We start from the raw sequence: 23,988 nt of genomic DNA, 5'->3' as shown, positions 1-23,988 counted from the left end.
TGGATCTCAGGACCCCGGGATCACGACTTGAGCCAAAGGCAGACTCTCAACCACTGAGCCACCCAGGTGCCTGGGATTTTCTGTTTCTTAGAGCTAACGGTGGTTTAACCAACTTACATGTATATCTTTTTGAAAAGGTGTTAATTCAGAAATACTAACATTCCTCAGCCTCAGGAGAGGATATGTTCTCATGAGTAACTGATTCAGAGGTGACTGTTTTTCAGTCCTGTAAATCTCCATGATGAATTCCACTAGAAATAAAGCTATTTGCTAATCCATTATATGAAACAAGTGTCTAATTCATTGAGCTTTCGTTGCATCTAAGCAAGAAAAAGCATTTAGAAAATAATTAGCTCATGTAGGTCTTATATTTAAAATAGGTGAAATAAACACTAAGTTAAATTGTCCATTGATCTGTCTCAATGTTATTGCCTGATTAGGTAAGGTGTGAGATGGATCTAATGTTTTCCCAAATGAATAAACAGTTCTCAACACTATGATTGAAGTTTGAACTACCATCTTTATCAGGTGCTAAGTTATCATTTGTAGGGAGTATTTTTGCTCAGGGATCCATCCCTTTATTTTTTTTTTAATAACTAGCTTGCCCTCATGACATAGCAACTAGTAGATCTCCCAAAGATTCCACATCTTCTTGCCTTCACATTTACTCCTGGGGAAAACATTTGATCCAATTGGGCCAATAAGAGGCCTACCTGGGACTTTGTAAAAGGAGAACATCATGTTCTGTGGATTGGTGACCACGGGACTCCTCACAGCCAGGAGAAAGTGTCTGCATGAAGGAAAATAGTTAACGTGGAGAGGAACATTTAAGAGAGAGAGACAGGGCAGCCCAGGTGGCTCAGTGGTTTAGCGCTGCCTTCAGCCCAGGGCCTGATCCTGGAGACCCAGGATCGAGTCCCACATCGGGCTCCCTGCATGGAGCCTGCTTCTCCCTCTGCCTGTCTCTGCCCTCCCCCCTCCATGAATAAATAAATAAATAAAATCTTTAAAAAAAAATAAGAGACAGAATCTTGATGTTGCCCAAGACCAGTCAGTCCTGGACTCCCTTTTTCTACGTGTTCCAAAGATATACACTGTCATGTTCTTCTGGTTTCATTATTAAACCAACACGTGTTAACATCCTTTATGTACCATGATCAGTTTGATTCTGTTTCACTAAATTCTCTATTTATGCTTATGCCAAAGGTAACATATTAATTAGTATGGCTTCCTAATACTTTTTATTATAGAGCAAGTCCTTTCACCCATAATTATACAATTAATCTTCAGCAAAGGAGGAAAGATTGTGCAATGGGGAAAAGACAGCCTTTGCTGAAATAAGGGTTAGTGAGGTACATAATTTTACATAAAATAAAATTCACCATTTTAAAAGTGTACTCTTTGATGAGTTTTGGCAAATATATGTGATTGTGTAACTACCACCATGCTCAAGACACATCTGGCAGCCACTGATCTGTTTTATGCCCCTACAGGTTTACCTTTCCTAAAAGATCATATGAGTGGAATTGTAGATTATGTATGCAATCTTTTATGTCTGTATAAAAACTTTTGAGATTCATCCATGTTCTTGCATGCATCAGTAGATTGGACTATTACTCAGCAATACAAATAAACATTGTATGGACTGTTTATCCATTCACCTGTTGAAGGTCATATGATATATTTTCAACTTCAGTCTATTATGAATAAGCCTCCTATGAACATTTCCTTAAATCTTTTTGTGGACACAGACTTTCATTTATCTTGTGTAAATACCTATGAGTAATGTCATTGGATCATATAATCAATAACTGTATGTTCAGTATTTGCTTATTTCATTCCAATTTCAGAGATAAAAAAGTTATGGAACCACTGTGTCCTGGTTAGGATTAATTAAAAAGATCACACCTGAATATATCCTAGTAAAAATTTTGAACTTCAAGATCAGAAGTCTTCAAAGCTTCCAATCAAGGAAAATCAGTCACTTACAAGGAATGATGAATCATAGTGGTGTTTGATTTCAAAATCAGTAGGAATACTACAACATTTAAAGATATATGGCAGAAATGGACTATATGTGAGTGACTCAATAACTGTTCAAAAGTGCCTGTAGGAAGGGAAAAGATTTGGAAAGAGTACTTTAAAAATGTAAATTTCAGAGGAACTATCTGAGTAAGCTGTTGTATAGAGCCCAATTAAGTTATATCAAAAACATTAATAGGGAGAAATTGCAAGAGAAAATGAATGTAGTAAAAATTGTAGATCTCAAAGGATGATACTAATGATTGCATTATATTTGTATATAAGTGTTAAATTTATGAAATAGAATTTAAGGTGTATGTATTAGGATTTTTGTTGCATGCAGCTCATTTGAACAGAACAAGAGCTTAGTTTACAGATAGAGAAATTGGAATAAATACTGTGGTGTTGGCATTGTTAACCAACACGAATTTATGGCTTCCAGTATTAATAGATAAATATAAATATACAAAAGTGCATATGGGGAGTGTACAAACACACATTTCTTGGCTCTGTAGAGCTAAGTAGAGATGGTACACACACACACACACACACACACACACAAAAACCCAGTAGAAATAGACATGGCTAGTTCCTACATTTTGGTTTCTTCCTTCCTTCCTTCCTTCCTTCCTTCCTTCCTTCCTTCCTTCCTCCTTCCTTCCTTCCTTTTTCTTTCTTTCTTTCTTTCTTTCTTTCTTTCTTTCTTTCTTTCTTTCTTCTCTCTCTCTCTCTCTCTCTCTCTCTCTCTCTCTTTTTAACATTTTGGTTTCTAAATCCATTCTTCACCAAAAGGAACTAGAGAGTTCTTAAAGAAATAGCTGATTCCAGGAGTGGGTCAGGGAAATTACAAGATGAGTCTGAACATTTTTTGTGTAAGAAAAATTGCTAAAGAATAATGGGACCATGTCAAAAGGACATGGCTTAAAAACAAAGAGACTTCTACTAGCCGACTATGGGACAATATAAGAATTGAAACAATTGTACAACATTGAACAAAATAGGAATCCAGGAGTCTATGCTAATATAATGGGTACATGGGGAAAAGAATGTGTTTTTCCTTTCAGGATAACATCAATAAATGTAAAGGGAAATAATGGAACTGAGAAGTTACCATTTGGTTATCACAGTAATGATTACTTCAGGTAAATATCAGTGGATACTAAAACTAATGGATGAAGAATTGTATGGTCTCAAAGTATCTGTACAAAATAATTACAAAGGGTGAAAAAATAATTCAAAGGATAACATGGCAGACATCCTCTTAATCAAGTAATCAAAGTTAACCCTCTCAGTAATGGTTTAACCACATCATGGGCCACTTGTAAGCAACATCATGTACACCTGGGTGGATACAGTACAAAAACCCAGCATTTCAATGACAATTCAGCCAATAGATCGTCTACTCATGAGAAAGTATCAGGCAAAGCAAAACTGAAGTACATCCTACAAAGTAGATTATAATCCTCAAAAATACCAAAGTTATCAAAATCCAGGAAATTGAAGAACTGTCTCAAATTGAGGGAGACTAGAAAGATCGGACACCTGAGCAAACCACATGACCCTTGAAGGATCCCTCTCAAAAGGGCATTATAAGAACAATTGGTGAAACTTGAATTTGGTCTTTAAGTAAAATAAATGCATGAGTTTTTATACTGTACTTTCCTGAAGGTTCAAAATTTTTTCATAATTCAAAGCAAGAAAAAATACAAGGGAGCAAACATCATGGCATCCTAAGACCTCCCTTGTTTTCATCCCCCCTTTCAACACCTAAAATTCAGCATCTAGCCATGGCCAAAAGTGCCTTTGTGGGAGCTGTGAGATCCAGCACAATCCTCCCAGGGATCCAGGAGGAGTTTTCCCTGTCTGTATCATGCAATAAGCAGACAGATCCCCATATAGTCTGTGGAACTGACAGGAACCTGTGAAGTGATTCTAACACCTCTTGGCTGCAGTCCAGGAACACCTAGAAAACACTGAATTTTGGCAGACACCCACTGATGAAAAAGCCTTTGTAGAAGCCCAGGTCTCTAGAGGAGAAATCCAGTACTCCCCTGCACCAAAACCAAAATAAAGTGAATTTGGACATATTTGTGAGAGGAACTTGCCTGCCTCACCCCTTTCCTTAAGGCAGCACAGCTTGGAGAAAGGATGCTGGGGGTCCCTCCAACGGGAGAAGAGGGAGAGGAGTGAGTCAGCAGCCCGCACAGCTGCTGTTAAACCCATCTCTCCAGTATCACCCAGAATATTAAAGCAGAGCTCCCAGATGGGGAGGAAGGAGATCTGGAAAGATGCAGATAAGAATATCAAAGGACATTAAAGAGATGCAGTTTCTACTGACTGCACTCTAGACTTCAACAGAAAGCCCACTCATGAATTGCTGGGAAAATGTCACCTGAGAGTCCCTCAACTGGTGCATGAGCACCACCAATGCTCCAAGTGCCAAACCCACATCTTCCCCCAGTTTGCAGCCAGCTCCTTGTGTAGACTTCCAAGGGCAGTAAGAGCAAGATCAGGTGGATGGAGTATGTGCCGAAAGCAAGCCAGTGTCTGCAGGTATGGGAGAAACCACAACTTAAGCACTTTTGCCACATTTGGGAAAACAAAAAAAAATTACCATCAGCTGACTTGGTAAGTTGTAAGATCAAAAGAAGATATAGCGGCTTAAGAATTCTGCCACAAGAGGGAACAAGATGAATGGAGCAGGTGTATTCATACAAGAGCAGGGAAAGCCCCCAGAACATAAACAGGATCAACAAAAGGTATCTCCCATCTAAAGGCAGCTAGTATAGACTGGAGGAGATGTCTGCTATTTGGAATGTAAACACAGCAATGCAAAACCCCAAGGAAAGTGAAGAATCAAGGAAATGACATCACTAAAAGATCATAATACTCCTCCAATACCAAACCCAAAGACATGGAAATCTGCGATTGGTAAAAAAATTCAAAATAGCTGTTTGAGGAAACTCATTGAACTAGAAGAAATCCCAGACAATTCAACAAAATCAGGAATCAATACATGAGCAAAATTAGGAATTTAACAAAAATCACAAAGAAGGACCAAACAAATTCTGAATTCTCTCAATGAATGAAATAAAGTGATAGAGAACATCAACAGAATAATAGGTCAAACAGAAGCTAGAGGACAGGCACTTTGGGATAACCTAGTCAGAGGAGAACCAAGGAAAAAGGATGAAAAGGCGCCAAGAAAACCTATGTGATCTGTGGGAAACCATCAAAACCACCAACCAACGAATAACAGAATTGGAATTTCAGAAGGAGAAGAGAGGGAGAAGGGGGCAAGAAGTTTATTTAAAGAGAATAATGGCTGAGAACTTGCCAAACCTGGGAGAGACTTGGATATCCAGGTTCATAAAGCTAATACATTAATCCATTATTTCAATTCCAAATGATCTTCTCCAAGACACATTAAACTGTCAAAATTCAAAAAGACCCTACAAGATCCAAAAAGATTAGGCTATCAGTAGATATATTCAAAGTCCTGAAAGAACAAAGTTACCAGCTAAAGAATATTATGTTGGGCAAAGATATCCTTCAAAAATGAAGGAGAAGCAAAGAATTTCCCAGACAAAAGCTCGGGGAGTTCATCACTACTAGACCTGCCTTATAAGAAATGGTGGAAGGAGATCTTCAAACTAAAATGAAAAGACACTGAGTAACATGAAAACATGAAACTGATAAGGGTAAACATATAGTGAGATTCAGAAAACTCTAATTCTATAATATGATGTGTTACTTTTTATAGCATAAAGGTTAAAGGAAAAAGTATTAAAATAACTATAGCTAATATAATTTGTTAATGAATATACAACATAAAAAGGTAAATTGTGACATTAAAAACGAGAGTAAAAGGGTAGAATTTTTATATGCAATTGAAGTTATGTTGCTATCAGTGTAAATGAACTATTATATTATGCAACTATTATTGCATACAGATGTTTTATGCAAGCTGTATGATAAGCACAAAGCAAAAACCTAGAGTAGATTCACAAAAGATAAAAAAGGAAATCAGCATACCACCACAGAAGATCACCAATGCATAAAGGTAAGGGGCAAGAGAGGAGAAAAAGAATAGGAAACTATGAAGAAAGTATCACCATGTTAAATGTGAGAGACCGAATGCTCTTCTCCAAGACCAGTACAAAAAAAAAAAAAAAAAAAAAAAAGGGGACGCCTGGGTGGCTCAGCAGTTAAGTGTCTGCGCTGGTTCGGGGTGTGATCCTAGGGTCCCATATCAGGATTGAGTCCCATATCAGGCTCCCTGCATGGAACCTGCTTCTCCCTCTGCCTGTGTCTCTGCCAGTCTCTCTCTCTGTGTCTCTAATGAATAAATAAATAAGATCCTTAAAAAAAAAAGTTTGCTCTCATCACTTGCATTGAACATTGTACCAGAGATTTTATGTTAACCATTGAACTAGAATAGAGTTAGTACAAGAATGCAGAAAAGAAACAGAAAGCATCCACATTGTATCAGTAAAACCTATTCACAAAAACATGATCATCTATACAGAAAAATCCAGTAGAGTCAACAACAACAAAATCCAGAATACGTAAGTTTCACAAGATTGCAGGGTACGAGATTGATGTACAAAAATACAATTTCTCAATATCCTTGCAAAAATTTATCTTCTATTTTTATTTTTTTATTTTTATTTTTTTATCTTCTATTTTTAAAACTATAGCCATCCTAGTAGTGTAAAGTGGTATCACATTGTGGTTTTCATTTGCATTTCCCTAATGACTAATGATATTGAGCATCTTTTCTATTTAGTGCCAATGAATAATTGAAAACAATATAAAAATACAGTACCATTAACAATAGCATTAAAACATAGGAAAAATCAGGGATAAATCTGAGAAAAAGATAAATAATACCTGTACATTTTGTTTTTTTGTTTTGTTTTTAAAATTTTTATTTATTTATGATAGTCACACACACACACACAGAGAGAGAGAGAGGCAGAGCCACAGGCAGAGGGAGAAGCAGGCTCCATGCACCAGGAGCCCGATGTGGGATTTGATCCCGGGTCTCCAGGATCGCGCCCTGAGCCAAAGGCAGGCGCCAAACCACTGCGCCACCCAGGGATCCCCAAGACCTGTACATTTTGTAAAGTGGAAATTATTGATGAAAGAAAACCAAAAGACTTAAAGAAATGTAGGTATGGTAAACACTATTGATAGACTCTAGGAGTCATTATTGTTAAGATGTCAATTCTACCCAAACTGATATGTAGGTCAAATGCAATCTGAGTTAATATCCCAGCAGGCTTTTTTTTTTTACAGGCACATAACTTAATATTTATTATATGTATTTTTATATATACACTATTTTTCAGTAGCTGTATGTTTGCTATGTGGTACAATTTTTTAAAAATTTTTATTTAAATTGTTAATATATAATGTATTATTAGTTTCAGAGGTAGAGGCCAGTGATTCATCCATCTTATAACACCCAGTGCTCATTACATCACATGCCCTCCTTAATGTTCATCACCCAGTTACCCCATCTCCCTCCCCCACTCCCCTCCAGCAAACCTCAGTTTCCTATGATTAAGAGTCAGTTATGGTTTATCTCCATTTCTAGGAAAAATACTTTCTTAAGCATTACACAAACAAAATCTTTAGTTACACCATAAAATTAAACTTATCTGAAAAAAAAAGAAACAGGGATAACTAGTTTAACAGATTTCAGCATTTTTATTCAACTATTTTTATATTTCGTTAGTAAATAGCAAATAAAATTTTAGTACAAATGGTTTTAAACAAGATAGTTTTGTTTAGAATCATGGTAAACCAAGACACATATCTTGGGGAATCATCTTGGTTTGTAACTTAAACTACAAAATATTCCATTTTTGGTCTATTTTAGAAGATTCAAAGAGTTCCAAAATAAACTAGTTCCTTTATCACATTAACAAAAGGATATAAAGATTAACAAAAAGTGAAATGAAAAAATAGGCTGTTAGCAAGATGGGTAATCCTTGATAAATAAACTTGTAAATACAGTAAAGTGTACAAAGTACACATAAGATGCCAAGATTAGGTTTTGTTTCATTTGGGGCTTTTTTTAAGGAGTTCATTTGGAGTACTAAACTCCGTTGTTTCATTTTAACACAGTTAATAGTCCTTGGTTTATGAAGACAATTATGTGATGATGGTGATTTAACATCTTTAACAGATGACTTAGCTAAGCTATCTGTATTAGGGAAAAGAAGAAAAGAGGTGGTTACACAGCAGCAGGTCAGACAGCAGCAGGTCAGTGAGATCTCTGTGTAGGTTGTGTAATGCATAAGAACTTCAATCCTGACCACTGTTGTGATAGGTTAAATATATAAAAAGACTTAAAAAAAACTAGAGTTTTATTCAAACATTTTCTGCAACCAATGCTAAAATATCTTGTTAAATTTTTAAGCAAAATAAGTTTAAAAAGAATTTGTGGCAGTCCTCTGATAAACAGATCACTAAGAGATGAAAAAAACCTACTCTTGGAGCTCACCTCCCCTTAACAAGAGCACCACATTCCTAACCCTAAGGAAGCATACAGAGTCCAAAATAAAAGTCTTTTTGTAAGATTAGACTCCACATTGGCTTAAGACACCTAAAAATCAGACATATGCAGTACAGGGCACAAATACTGGAGTCTTTTCCTTGTCCCACAAAATACAGTTACAGTTAAATGAATGAGCCAGAAATTAAGAAGTGACTTCCACTGATTTATGTCTACCCCCAAATAATCTTCATCAGGCGGATCATATGCAGCAGTAACCTCTTGATGGCAGTGTTGCAGACCCTTTTTCTGTCCAAGCAAATCTGTTGTTATGATGCAAGTTTTTGTTGATTCACACAAGTACTTTGGCAAACGTATCAGCTTCTACACTGGTAATAAATGTTTTGATGGATGGCAAACAAAATAATATGTTGATTTATCTAATTTCTTCATATGTACTGTCTAAATTCCACAATCTCATGAAACAGCCATGGCTCCAGACATCAGATTGATTCCATTAGGGTCTACTGCTATACTTGTAACACCATCAAAATGAACTACCATAGAATGGGTCATTTTACCCATTTTTATCGTCAAAATTTGATGTGTCTATTAGCATTTTTTTGTAACAGAAAGTGTGGGATGATTTACTACTCCTTGAATGTGTTTATTGGATTGTAAACCAGAATCTATGTGTGATGAAATCATCACCAAATGACTGATACTTCTAAATCCTAAATTAACTGTACTTCCAGTGTTAAAAGAGGTCACCATAAACTGAATCCCAGCTATAGAATGAACTGATGTAGGTATTACACACTCCTTGTCTCTAAGTGCAAATACATGGCAGTTCTTCCTGGATTCTATAACCTAACAGTGCCATCTGCTGAACAAGACAGTAACTGATATTTTTTTATTCCACTACAAGCAAGACCCCAAACAGCAACTATATACGCAGCTAAAGTGCCAGGTAGAACATTTGGTTCATATGTATAAACAGGGCTAGGCATATTCTACAACTGGATGGTTGCATCAGTACTACCACTACATTAGAGCTAATAGCGAATGACAGGACATGGCCAGTGTGGGCTCCAAATGTGTAGGTAGGCTTTACATGTAAAGAGACACTCTTTTGAACAGAAGCTGTTTTCAAAGTTTCAGAGCAGTCCTCAGACGCAGTAACCAGCACAAGTTCTACAGGATGAAAAGCCAATGCCTATATTCCATCAAAATGCCTATGTAGTGTATACTTGGGGTTTCCATATCTTTTGGAAGACATCGTTATTGACAGCAAACAAGCCATAACTATAGTCTGTTTGGTTTATTACTGTCAAGTCTCCAAGGTCTCCGAGGCCCATTACACTAGACAAAACATCATCAGAACCAATAAAAAAATAGCCTCCTCCAGATGGAAACAGTATTGGTTCAGCCAATTCTGTAACATTCTTCCCTGCACCTCATGATTCTTCAGCTCCTTCACCATATTCAGCAGTCACAAAACACATTCTTTCTAAAACTCATATGGAAATGTAAAGGACCTAGAATAATGAAAACAACATGGAAAAACAAGAAAAAAATTGGAGGATTAAGATTTCCTGGGTTTGAGTTTTATAAAGCTACATCAATCAAGACAGGGTGGTATTGGCGTAAATATTGACAAATATATTATTTGGACAGAAAATAGAGTCCAGAAATAGACCAGAATATATATATATTGAGAACTGTGTATGAGCAAAATGCAAAGGCAATTCAGTGGAGAAAGGGTAGTATATTCCACAAATGGCATTGGAACATTTACATATTCTTACACAAAAAAACCTTGATCTATACCTTCTACAATATATAACAATAAGTAAAAGTGGATATGGACCTAAGTGTTATACCTAAATGTATAAAACTTATAGAATAAAACCAAGGAAAAAAATCTTTGTGATCTTGAGTTGGACAAAGAACCCAAAATCTTGTGATTGTTCAATGTTTTGGGGTTGTTTGCTAGTGGCTATAGATAAAGAGAACACTGAATTTAGAAATCTCAAGGGCTGCTTCAGGACAAGCCAACACCAGTCATCATTTAGACCTACGTGACTACTGTAGGTCTGCCATATAATTGTCTCCATCAAGCGCAGCTCTAAATACAATATTTATCTCATCATTAAGTTATCTGAAAGATACTGGGACAGCTTATTGAGTGAAAACAGATTTACTCATTGTAAATATTGACAGCTTATTGAGTGAAAACAGATTTACTCATTGTAAATATTGACAGCTTATTGAGTGAAAACAGATGTACTCATTGATAGAGCAAATGAATAGACTGCTTTGCATATTATATCTTAAACCCTTTCGATGTCCCCTAGACCAAGTTACATGAGCACAGGGAGAAGGCCATGTAGTGGAACTAAGGGAGGCAAGTGTCTGCCAGAGGGGAAGCCAGGCAGAAGCCCCAGAATGAGAGTACTCGTTTCCATGCCCAAGATAAGCAGGTCCTTGTGATGGTTAATTTTATGTCAATCTGGCTGGGCCACAGAACCAGATATTTGGTCAAATATTATTATGGATGTTTCTGTGAGAGTGTTCTGGATGAGATTTACATTTAGACTGGTGGACTTTGAGTAAAGTAGATTGCTTTCTGAGATGGGTCTCATCCAATCAGTTGAAGGCTTGAATTTTAAAAAGACTGACTTCCCCCAAGCAAGAAGGAATTCTCCAGAAGACTACCTTCAGACTTCATCTGCAATATTGGCTCTTCTTGGATTTTGAGCAGATAGTCCTCAGACTCAAACTGCAACTGTTTCCTTAGTCTCCAGTCTGCTAGCCTCCTTCATCAGATTTTGGGCTTGCCAAGCTTCCTCAATTACATGAGCAAATTCTTTAAAATAAATTATATATATATATATATATATATCTGTATTTATGTACTCTTGACTCTTTTTCTCTGGAGAACTCTGCTAATGCAGTCTCCTAAGATGGTCTTGCTTGAGGGAAGCATGATCCTAAGATGGTGGGAAAGTTTCCAGCTTAGGGGTTGGGTATTAACACATCACCATCTCTTTGTCTCCCTTCCCTGATATTTGAAAATCCTCTCATCATTTATTATATCTGTATATATTTCTCCCCAACATATGCTCAGGCCTTATGAAACTCTGTTGCCTAAGCAGAGGAGTACTGAGGAGAAAAGTCTAAACAGTGGTGTCTGGTGAAGAAGAGAATGTGTGTTGGGAAGCAAGTTACTCAGGGTAGATGCAATCTTGGCCTTAACTTCCACTGCAGATGGCATGTAATTTTATGTCCTTAGAGATCTCCTCTTTGATGTTTTTACTTAGATGTTTATTTCCTAATGGAAGTATAATTTTCTTAAGCACAATGTTACATGGTCATTTTAAGGGGGAAAGTAAGGTTTTGTGCTAGAGTCCTGGGATTCTAGACTTCCAGCTCTGGAGAGGATTGGCACTACAAAGGTTATCACACCTTAGCTGTATTAGCGTGTGATCAATAATTATGGGAAAACATTTTTCTGAAGGTGAAGATTTTGTATATGAAATTAATGTATAATGAATGTTCTAAGAGCAGGTATGGATAGAGAGATGGAAAGAACACTATCCTTACCCACCTTACCCTATGTTTTAGCTTAAACTGTAGCAGGAGAATGTAGTTGTGAACTAAATGGAGAAGAGAAAAAAATCACCCTCAGTTGAAGGAGCCAGACTATCACTCTTGAGTCGTTCAACGCCGAACCCTAACTCTCCCTTTAACACCCCAAGGTAAGGGAAGGACAACGTTTTCCGGGTGATTAAGTTTTATTTAACTCATGTATTTAAGGCTAAGAAGGTAGGTGCCTTGCTTGAGTTTATAAACCTATGTGGTCTATGTAGGAATCTACTGAATTGGCTTTGTGCATTTTCTCTTCGCTACAGAGAAAAAGCCTTAAATCTTCAATTTCACTAAAGTTGCCACCATATCCATATTTATAAGGTTTTTGAAATCAGATGTAAATATTTGTCATTAGGGGAAGTAGAGATTAAGGTCTGGTCAATACTTCTCTTGCCACCACTGCCAGAAGAAGGTCCTTTGCAGCCTATGGTTCTCCCCCACCACCAACATCAGTCCCAGGTGAGGACATCCCAGAATCAGGGCTGCAGCCCCAGCCCGCAGTCTAGCCACACCAGCTGCAAGGGCATCTGGGAAGGCTGGCTCCAGCTTCATCTCAGGAATGGACAACATGAAGTGTGGGGGAACTCTCAGACATGAAGAGTGGACAAAAGAAGCTAAATAGTGCCAAAGCCTGACAGGTGTTCCTCTATGGACTCCAAAGAATCTGGGAGCCAATTTACCATCTCATTGAGAACTATAAAAGTGTGGGGGTGCTTGGGTGCCTCAGATGTTTGGGAGTCTGCCTTCAGCTTAGGTCATGACCTCAGGGGCCTGGGATTGGGCTCCACTTCTTCCTCTCCCTACTTCCCCCTCCCATGCACACTCATTTTATTGCTCATTTGGTTCAGTTTAATGGTGGGCAACTTAAGTAAATGCAAACAGCCCTTGGTCCAGTGGGCACTCAAGAACTCATGATCAGACCTGCAGTCAGGTGGCACAGTAAGCACTACCTGGGCTGGTAAAGGTGGACAGCCATTGTCTGCACTGGCCCCACAGTCTGTGACCTTCAATGACATAACTTTTCTGAGCCTCAGTCTTCACATCTGTAAAATGGAGATAATAGTGCTACATCCTAGTCATTCTTGTGAAGATTAAGTGAGATAATATTTGAGAAATAGGCTACTCAGAGTCCTGACTTGGAGTTAGTTGCACACAGTGGCAGCTGTTGTAGGTCACTGGGATTATTCTAGTACACCGAGGGGACACCTCGATGTCTGTGTTTCCCTGATGATTTCCTTGAGGGGAGATTCTGAATTGGAGGCCATGAGTGTGTTCAGACTCCATACACAGTATTAGATTGCTATACAAGTGGTTTACATGTCATCTTTACTTAGGTTCCACTTGAAATGCCCTGCCTTGTAAACCTCTACAGTTGATCAGTGGGAACTTCATTATCATTGAAGTTCCAACAGTTCCTCAAAGTCTTCTCCAGGTGACTCCATGCTGTCTCACATGCAGAAATAGGACACATTTCACATTCCTGGATTTCTAGATGATTCAGGCTGTGAGGGGCCTTGGAAACAGGCTAATACAAGTGCCCCATTATACCTGTAGTCCTGGTTGTATCAATCTGGGGAAAGGGCCCACTTGGCTAAGTGGCTATGTGGTCCACCACATGGCAGAAGTAGATGATCAAGCTGAATTCAAACCAGGGCACCTAAAGCCTGGGATCTCAACTACTGTGTTCATGTCCTCAACAGAAGAACAAAAATAATCAGCCCTCTTGTTTCATATTAGTAGACATACAGAATGGGAGCTGCTGCCCAGCAATGCTCTGGATAGGTATTCTCTGGCGGTTTTGGGGTACCCTGCACACAATAGTCCATCTGAGTCCCTCAAGCTCCAAATGTGTGCATGAAAGAAACACTATGCTTCATGATACCAAAGCAAATCAACAAAAAAATCTCATATGGATTTGAAGGCTGCTTTGAAATGATCATGCACCCTGCCTCTTATAACAGTGAAAGAGGAGAACCTACATATGCATTGTTCTTTGGCATATAGGAGATGTAGGGGTGGGGGTAAGATGATTCTGGAACTCTATACCTTGTACACTCTAGATTCAATAATCTGAGGTTGGCCCAAGACCCCTTACACAGGTAGGACAATGCTGGGCTTTTGGAGGGGAGGGGCTGAGTATGGGAAGTGGTAGGCAACACAGCACGGTAAACCCTGACTGGAGAATATGGCATTCTAACAGAGCAGTGCAGGCTTTTGTGCTCTCCCCAGTGTGCTGGCTCACAACTGGGAAAGGCTGCAGCTAGTGAGAGAGAGCGCTCATGGTCTTCTCGGTAGTATTTGAGGACAGACCTGTCCTATGGAGCACATCTGTGGGATCCTTCCTACAAACATCCATTCTGTGCTATGGCCCTGCCCAGGCTGCTGGAATGTGCTCCAGCTGCCTAGGGGGCATCCCCTGCATATGTCTATGATCTCTACCAGTGCTCCATCCCCCCTGAACTGAGATGAGAGCCTAAAAGCAAAAGCACATGAGCCTATTTATCTAAAAGCGGAGTTATCTGTAACAAAATCCTGCTCTACAACTATTAGCTCTGTGGCCCTGGGAGGTCAGCACCTGTCCCCCACAGCTGCTGACTTAGTGACTACAGATGCTGAAAGACGTGCCCAACCTGTGCTAAGTATGTGGAATGTTTACACGTGAAACGTTTTTTTCTTTAGTTTGGACTTTTGACTATCACTTTCTACTGTATTTGTCTCAGGTCAGGGATTGGATTCTATTTCACCCCTTTGGGTTAAACCATAGGGAGTGAGATCCGATCTGCGGGGTCCTTCTGGGGTGCCACATGATAGCCCTTCCCACAGGACATGCAGATCCAGATGACCAGAGGACAGAGCAGCACACAGAGCCAGGCTGAGAAAATCAGTCACCAGATTCTGGGGTGCAAAGGCAAACTTGACCCAAGTTCTTCTGCCAACAAGGCAATAGGCTGAAACCTGACTGCCCCCCTCTCACTGCTAATCTGTCCAACCTTCCCTGCTGTTCTCAGGACCAAAAGCTTCACCTCCAGCAAGGTGACTCCACCATGGTCTTGCCTCCTCGGCACAGACAGCGCCTCTGCCTCTCACCTCAGCTCCCTCATTGACTCGGCCCAGTAGCTCAGCACTGCCTGTGCCTCACTGGCCTAAGTGCAAATAGAAATAAAGTATTAAATCGAGGCTAAAGATGTGTTAAGTTTTTCCTCCAACTTGGTCCTTTTATCACAGAAAGATAGTTTTTAATTAGATTTTTTTTTTTTTTAGTCCTCATTATAGCCATTAGCCCAATGAGATCAACATAAGGTTGGCTCAAATTTCTATCAGCTGTGGAAATGAAAGCACACCAGCCTGGACTTGAGAGTATCCCCCAGTGTGGGGTTGGGTGGCAACAGCTCAGTGTAGGCCTGGCCTGGCTATCCCAGGGCTTGGGGCTTATATAAGTTTCCTCAGGGTGCTGTAACAGATGCCAGAGTGGGTAGTTTAAATAACAGAAATTTACTTTTTCACAGCTCTCAGTCTGGAAGTTGGAGATCAAGGTGTTGGTAGGTTTTCCCTGAAAATTCTGTCCCCTTGCCTTTCAGATGGCTGTCTTCTCAATCTGTTTTCACATGGTCTTCCCTCTATGTCTGTGTCCTAATCTCTTCTTGTGATGACAACACTCATAGTGGATTAGGCCCATCCAGGTGACCTCATTTCAATTAAATTGCCTCTTCAAAGAGAAACACAATTCAGCCTATATCAGGGCTGAAGTGAGGAGGCCCCAGCTTTGGAACAAACCTATTAATGGTTTCTAAGGATCTGAGTACAAAGGCGAAGAGAAGTAAACATCTCCAAATGAAAGGCAGACGGGCTTGACCACGTTAAAATTCTATATATAACCTTCAGATTGTATGCCTGGGTTAGGGAGGTCTGGAAACGGCTGGTATAGAGAATATTTAAAAGTAAAATCAAGAACATCCACAAAGTCTGGGTACTAGTCACATCTGAAAGCCACTGGTGGTGATGGGTGCATATGTGGTGAGGAGTGGGTGCTGTCCTCTGCCCCCTCTAGACCAGAAAGTATATATGGCTAGTTCGCCTGAGAACAGCACAGGCTCTGCCTAAGTGGCCTGCAGGTAAGTCAAAGGGCTGAGTTCTCCAGCACATTTCAAGGCCAGAGTGGTGATGGACCCTTCCTGGGGGCCAAGTGCTCTTCTCTTCAGGAGTTAAGCAGGGATCTCTGGGCAGAACCTCCCACACAGGTCTGGGCAGTCACTGGATGCTGTTGGACAAGAATGGTGCTGTGTTCACAGCTCTGCCTGGCCTTCTCTGAAGTCGGCTGTTGCCAACAGTGGTGGCCTCACCTGCCCCTGGGGCCCCCATCCAGAGGGGATGAAGAGTCACACTGACAAAGACCCAGGACTCTGAGGGAAATGGCTCTACAAGTTAAAAGACATCAGAGTTGAATGGCCCTCAGGCATAGCCATCTTATCCTCTTGTGTTCCAAAAAAGAAAAACAAGACCTACGAAGGGAAAGAGATGTGTCCAGACCCTGTGAATCAGGCTCTGTGCACTCCTCCAGCCCTGGTACAGAGATCATGCTGGGGACGGAAGAAAGGCCTCCTTGATGAAGTGGGAAGCTTTGGACAGACACACAGGATGAGATGAGGGATAAGATCAGAGAATGAGCCCCAGTGGTTTGAGAGGTGAGAAGATCTGATCAGTGAGGGGATGCCCCTTCTAGAACTTTCTAGGTCAACCACAAATGTGCCTTTTGCACAAGGCAGGGCTCTTCTCCTTTGTTGACATTACATCTAAAGGTTTCAGGAGACAGATGTCTTGAAAAGAGAAAGAATTCGATTTCCAAAGTGAGTTATAATTACTGCATATGTAATATGCTATATAAAATGGATGGTGTATCTAAGATAGAATATGCTCAGAAGCTGCCCCTGTGCCAGGTGGTACGATTCTAAGTTTCCAGATGGTCCTGTCCACCTCTCCATCATCTTGTTGCTCTTCAAGAGAACCTCCTCCATCATTATGTACAAACCTCTAGGGCCAGCAAGACTCAGACTGTTCCCACAGAATACTAGGTCTTCTTTTAAATACAGAAAATAACAAGAGGAATGCCATATTTCTCTTTTTGGCTTATATAATTGTAAAACCAATGTTAAAAGATGATAGCAGTAACAAAGTAAAAAGGGAATTTGGGAAGCAGCCATTGTATCCGGATGGACAGACTTAGGTGCTACATGCCTATGATTCTGCATACCTATGTACCCACAATGGTTGCCTGCTCCTGAAACATCTAGTTTGCGAGACTAACCTGTCAACTGAATGGCGAAGAGCATTGGGTTTGGGCTCAGATGCTCGCAAATCATGTTACTGGCACAAGTTTCTCTGATTTTCCACTTTCTCATCTACAAAAGACAGATGCCTTAGTCATAGGCCGTTAGTGAGAATTGCTTGGGATAATGTAAAGTTCTTAGCAGATTTCCTGGCAGATGGAAAATACAGTGCTGGTAGCTATTATTTTGATTGTCATTATCATTATTACTGCATCACTAATCCATGTTGTTTTTGCTCTGACCCCAGAACCTAGTTGGACTCACTGGCTTGGAAATGGTTCTCCATCTCTGTCCCAGCCACACTAGCCTTTTCTATTCCTTGGGGCCTACAAAAGGTTGCTACTAGGCTAGCCTTGAATGAACAGCTGGAAGGGATACTTGGATGTCACTCCTGGGTGCTCCCAAAATAAGTGGTGGTTTTCTCTGATTTATTTCTACTTCATTTTCTAGATATCCATGATGTGTCTGCTTTTTTCAATTAGGTTGTGAGGTCACTGAAAGCAGGGTTGTCCCTATGGCTTCTAGATTGCCAGGGCCTCATACCAAGTGGGCATTCATGGATGCTGGTAGGGAGAGAGGGATGGGAAAGGGGAGCAGGGGCCTGGATGGGGTCATGGCTAAAATGCACAGCTCCACCTGACTGGTCATGGCTCTTTTCTCTCTCTTTTAGATCCATCCAGGTTCCTAGCAGCAGCAGGCCTGCTGCCACCTCACACACATTCAGGCAAGTGACCTTGCCTTGTGTCCTCCCACCCTGGCACTTTTCACAGTGTGCCCTGGTGTGCAGCTCAATGGAGAAAGCAAGGGTCTGGGTTGAGCAAGAGAGCTGAGTTATAGAGCACTAAAGAACAAAGCAGGATTCAGACACTCTTAGTCTCACTCTCCTATCAACACACTGGATATGCTGCTTAACTGAGGATCACAGAGAATTGTACCCCTTGGGCTACTGGACCTGCCCCATGGCCTCTGGTGCATGTCTGGGTGTCTGGCCCCGTGTCTGAGTCTTCACAGCTCTTGTGAGGATCTGCCTGCCTTCACCTACCTGAGACTTCAGGACGTCAAGCCAATGAGGCTGAGTGACCTGCTACCCATGGTGAATGCCAGGGCTGAATTTGGAGGCCAGATCCACACCTCATTCCCCAGCAGGTGCAAGAGAAAGAGAGGAGGCTGATGATACTGAGGGATGCTATGGAGACAGTAGCATTTGGCTGGCTTCTGCTACATCCAGGAAGCAGCTCTTACTAGCTCCTGGTTGTACTTTGTGCCATACAGAGGGATTTGGCAAGCCACAATTACGGGCAGGACCTGAGTCTCCAGATCAACTGGATGGATAACACATCTATAGAGGTAGGGCCTCCTGCAAACTTGAAATCCTGAAGACCGGTGGTTCTCAATGCTGGTCCTAGGACCAGCAGCAGCAGCTTCTCCTGGGGAACTTCTTGAAATGCAAATCCTCAGCCCCCACCCAAGTACTACTGGATCAGAAATTGAGGCGGGACTGTCAATCTATGTTTTAATGAGCCCTAAAAGAGATTCTGATGTGTGCTAGAGTTTGAATACCATGGCCCTACACCAACCTCTTACTCACTTGTAGCCATCAGCCCTTCCAATCCCACCTTCCCAAGTCCTCCAGTCTGTTTCTGAAATTGCTCTAATGGGGCTTGAGTTTACAGGTGAGGAGCCCGGGTATTTCTGAGCACTCCAGGGACACAAGTCCCTTTCTTGCAAGTGGAAGACCCAGGAGGTAGATGGCTCTGTACTTCATGTGGAGCATCTTTATGCTACCATGGGACTGAGCTGGTGGTTGCACAATCTGACATAACCTGTCTGGGTCCCCCTGTCTGACCATAGCATGCTCATGATAAACCTTTGATAGAGTGTTCCTACTGAGGTAAAGTGGTCCAGCAGTCATCCAGTGATGCCATGGACACCCTAGCAGCTTTTGTGACAGTTGAACAGCCTCACCTCCAGCTGACCTGAATAAGGGTCTCACTGACTGTCCACTCTCCCAGGCCTGCCCCTCTGGGCTAGGGACGCCTTGCCTCATGCTTGGCCCACTGCCCAGAAAGCAACAAATGTGGAGGAGACTGCCCCTTCTTCCCTGTAGGCCCATCTGGGGTTGGACACCAGCTCCTCTTCCTGCAGTTGAACTCCTGGGGATTTCAGTAGACTCTGGAAAACTTTAACCTGGGCTGTTGTAGGCTTTCATGGGTCCAAAAATGTGTGAAATTTTAACAACTATATGTGAGGGTGAATTTTCTGGACAGGCATCAGATTCTCCAAGGGATCTATTACCCCAAATAGGCTAACAATAACTTTCTTTAAGGAGCCCCTTAGCAATCTCTGAAAGATTCCTAGATGTAAATAGGGAATCTTAATCCATAATTAAGAATTAAAGGGAAAGAAAAATGGCAAAGAATGTAGGAAGATGGCAATTTATTGACTACAAAATGTCTTATAAACATGAATAGAATATACATTCAGAAAATACACAAAGCTCAAATGTATCACTCAATAATTACTTACAAAGTCAACAACCCATTAACTAACACCCTGTGAGTAAAGAGAACATTACTAGGTACTCCAGAAGCTGTCCACAGACCCCTCCCAGTCATATATTCCCCTCCTCTACAAAAGTAACAATTACCTTGCCTTCCGCTGCCATATGTCAATTTTCTCTAGTTTCAAACTTTTTTTATTTTTTAAAGATTTTTTATTTATTTATCCATGAGAGACAGACAGAGAGAGAGAGAGAGAGAGAGAGAGAGAGAGAGGCAGAGACACAGGCAGAGGGAGAAGCAGGCTCCATGCAGGGAGCCTGATGTGGGACTCGATCTTGGGACTCCAGGATCATTCCCTGGGTGGAAGGCAGGAGCGCAAGCGCTGAGCCACCCAGGCATCCCACTAGTTTCAAACTTTAAACAGAAACAAACATGTTCTCCTTTGTGTCTTGTCTTGTTTTACTAAACATCATCTATGTTGTCCCTCATTGTAGTTTTGTTTTCATTGTTATGTATTATTCCATTGTACCAACATACTAGTTTATTCATGTTTTTGTTGATGGACTTTTGGAGTTTTCCTGGTTTGGATGATGCTATGAACACTCTTGTACATGTCTTTCTGTATATATGTCACTGGCTTATAGGGTAAGTCTATGCTCAGTAATAATATGCTGAACCATTTTCCAGTGTTTATACCAATTCAAATTCCCAATGGCACTCTTATGTTCACAGAATCACCTCTGGCTGCTGCATTGTGAATTTGCAAGGGTAGGGTGGAAGCAGGAAGATCATCAAGAGGTTTTGTATTAATTTATGTGATAAGATGGGGCTCAGTTCAGAGTGGTGTATGAAAAGTGGTTGCATTCTGGTTGTATTTTAAAGGTAGAGTCAACAGGAATTTCCTGACATGTTGGATATGGAGGATACAAAGAGAGGAGACACGGATGTTCTTAAGTATCTGGCCTAATCAACTTTATGGCTGGGACAGTCATCAACTGAGATAAAAACTTGGCAGTTTGAGAGAGATCATGAGTTCTATTTGGGCATGCACATTTGAGATGTCCATTATGCATCCAAATGGATATGTCAACTCAAATTTAAAGGCCCCGCCACGCATCACAGTATACGTTAACTTTCTAGCAGGGGGAGAATAAAATAATTGGCAGAAAAGATTTTGGAAAGTTTTAAAAATGTTTCTTTTATTCTCATTTAAAGTAGATAAATATATTCACATCATTCAAAATTCAAAAGATTTGTAAATGCATGAAGAGTCCCCATACTTTTGTCACCATGCTATTTGGTTCCATTACCAGGACATTAACTGATTTATTGTGTATTTTTAAGTGATTTGTAAAATTTTTCTTTTTTGGCATTAACAATTGGAGTTTCTATCTCTCTCTCTCTCTCTTTTTTTTTTTTTAGATTTTATTTATTTATTCATAGAGAGAGAGAGAGAGAGGCAGAGACACAGGCAGAGGGAGAAGCAGGCATCATACAGAGAGCCTGACGTGGGACTCGATCCAGGGTCTCCAGGATCACGCCCTGGGCTGCAGGCAGCGCTAAACCACTGCCACCGGGGCTGCCCTTGGAGTTTCTATCTCAAACAAAACAAAACAAATGGATATGTCAGGGAGGCAGTTGGAGTTCAAGAAAGAGGTCTAAGTCATTTATATAAATTTGGGAGTTGTTGGTAAATGATGGTGATTGGTAAGGGTCCAAGAAAAAGAGAAACTCACTGTGATTTGAACAGGAAAAGTTTACGTCAAGCATTATTTTTTAAAAAGATTTTTTAACATTTATTTATTTATTCATGAGAGACACACACAGAGAGAGAAAGAGAGGCAGAGACACAGGCAGAGGGAGAAGCAGGCTCCATGCAGGCAGCCTGATGTGGGACTTGACCCTGGGGTCTCCAGGATCACGCCCTGGGCCAAAGGCAAGCACTAAACCGCTGAGTCACCCAGGGATCTCCTACATTAAGCATTATTAACTACAACAGGTAACTGGAGCAATGGGAGGGTATGGCGGCTAATAAGAAGAGAATTCTAAAGAATATTAAGAATAGCAGATCTGAGGAGCAGCCACTACCCTAGGTCAGGTATAGAAGGCCCAGGAAGAGTCCCTCTTCTCAACTCCACCCCCCATCAGCTGAGATCTAGACCTCATTGAAGGGGTATGGCCATGGCCCACTGCTGTCAGGATGGTCCCTGTGATGCTACACCGCTGGAACTTGTTGGTGTTCTCTCTCTGGGTGCTGGGGAAAGACAGGTGTCTCAGGAGAGTCACTCCATGACAAAAGTGCCAGGAGGTGGGGGTGGGGGAGAGAGTGAGGTGCTGCTGGCCAATGGATGCTTCTGGCCACCACATACTGGAGGAGCTGGCCTTGGAAGAATGACCCATCTGCAGGAGTCTGGCCAAGGAGCAAAGGAGAACCAGGCAGAAAGACTGCCCCTGCAAAGTCTCTCCATCCCTCCCTATTGACAAAAGTTGATATATATGCCAGTGTCAAAGGAAATGTTTTTAGAGTAGGCAATTAAGAATGAATTTGTAGCAAGAGACAATAAATTGTTAACTGATACAGATGACAAAAAACTGCAAGACACAATGAAATCATCCAGGGAATAAGTATGGACATAGAAGAGAAAAGCAAAGGTTGAGTCCTGTGGGCTGACATTTAAACACGTCAGGTGGGAGTGGAAGAACCTTTAGCAAAGGCTACTGAGAAGGAGCAGCCATGATTGTGGGAGGTGTGCTGGGAACAACGAGAATCTAAGAATAGGAGGAGAGGAACTGGAGAACATATTGACAATTCTTTTGTGAAATTTTGCTACAAAAGGGCATGGAGAAAAGGTGTATTATCTGCTATAGGAAATGGGTCTAGAGGTTTTGTTCAATTTTTGTTTTGAAGATGAGAGAAATAACTACGCATTGTAGGATGACGGGAATAGCTCCGTAAAAGCTGATGATGCTGGGGAGAGGACAGACTGGGTGGAGCGACACCCTGGAGATGACGGGATCTTGCACCCAAGTGCAGGATTTCTTTAGGTGGACATAGTGGTAGTTCACCTACAGTAACAGGCAGGCAGCAGAGGGGGGCATGCGTGGATGTGGTGGTGGAAGTCTGTGACAGTGGGAGTCTCACTTCCATTTTTTTTTAGTGAAGTCAGAGCAAGGAAGGGAGAGGTGGTGGGAAAGACTGAAGAGAGAAGAGGAGATGAGAAAAACTCATTTGGAAGAAGACATAGACCAGGCAAAGTTAGCATTATTGAGCTGAGGGTGGTCAGCATGGCTCTGGGTTTTCCTCCAGCCATGTTTAGTTTCATATGTTGTAGCAAGGAGTCGATGGAGAATTGGGCTTACCCTGGGCTCTTATTTTACCAAGCAGATATGATGAAGTGATGGAGGTGAGGCAGTATACAAGAGGCTGATGGTAATGAGTGCCCTTGGAGTTTAAACTAGCTTACTAGAGGAGAAGAAGGGTAAGTCACCAAGGGAGGAAGGTAGTAAGATCTGGGTCAGAGGTACCGACTGGATTAGTTGGTTCCAGGGCATTAGAGGGACTAACCTTCCAAGACAGGAAGTGGCAGTCAGGGTGGGATGCTTTGGGGGTTGCAATCCTCGGACCTGACAAGGTCTAGGGTATATCACGGGGGTGAGGGGCTGACAAGACAGAGGACAAGCGTGGGAACCACTCATGGAGCCAAGAGAATGTTGGGAAGATCGACTTATACTGAAAGCTCCAAGAAGATACTGTCCGAGGGAATTACAAAATTACACACTCTTCACGGATGCGGGAGGTGTGCGTCCTGTAGGGCAGCCCTCCCTAGCACTGCCGTGAGCACCTGCGGGATGCTCACGGAGAGAACAAGCTCACTGTGAAAGGCACGAAGCACCGAGGTCTCAACTACCAGAATGAGCCTAGTTTCGTGGGCGGGGGGTGGGGGGGGCTGAGTCTCAGGAACACTGGTGGGTTCATATTGAAAAG

At 41.3% G+C, this 23,988-nt stretch overlaps 1 pseudogene; it reads right to left on the bottom strand.

The window, feature by feature from the left end:
* Positions 1-8,963: 8,963 nt before the first annotated feature.
* On the bottom strand, positions 8,964-10,032 carry LOC129515517 (striatin-3-like; annotated as a pseudogene).
* Positions 10,033-23,988: the final 13,956 nt, after the last annotated feature.

Source organism: Nyctereutes procyonoides, unplaced genomic scaffold (assembly GCF_905146905.1).
Source record: "Nyctereutes procyonoides isolate TBG_1078 unplaced genomic scaffold, NYPRO_anot_genome, whole genome shotgun sequence".
In the NCBI taxonomy this organism is placed as follows: domain Eukaryota; kingdom Metazoa; phylum Chordata; class Mammalia; order Carnivora; family Canidae; genus Nyctereutes; species Nyctereutes procyonoides.
This window is presented reverse-complemented; position numbering and strand designations above follow the sequence as displayed.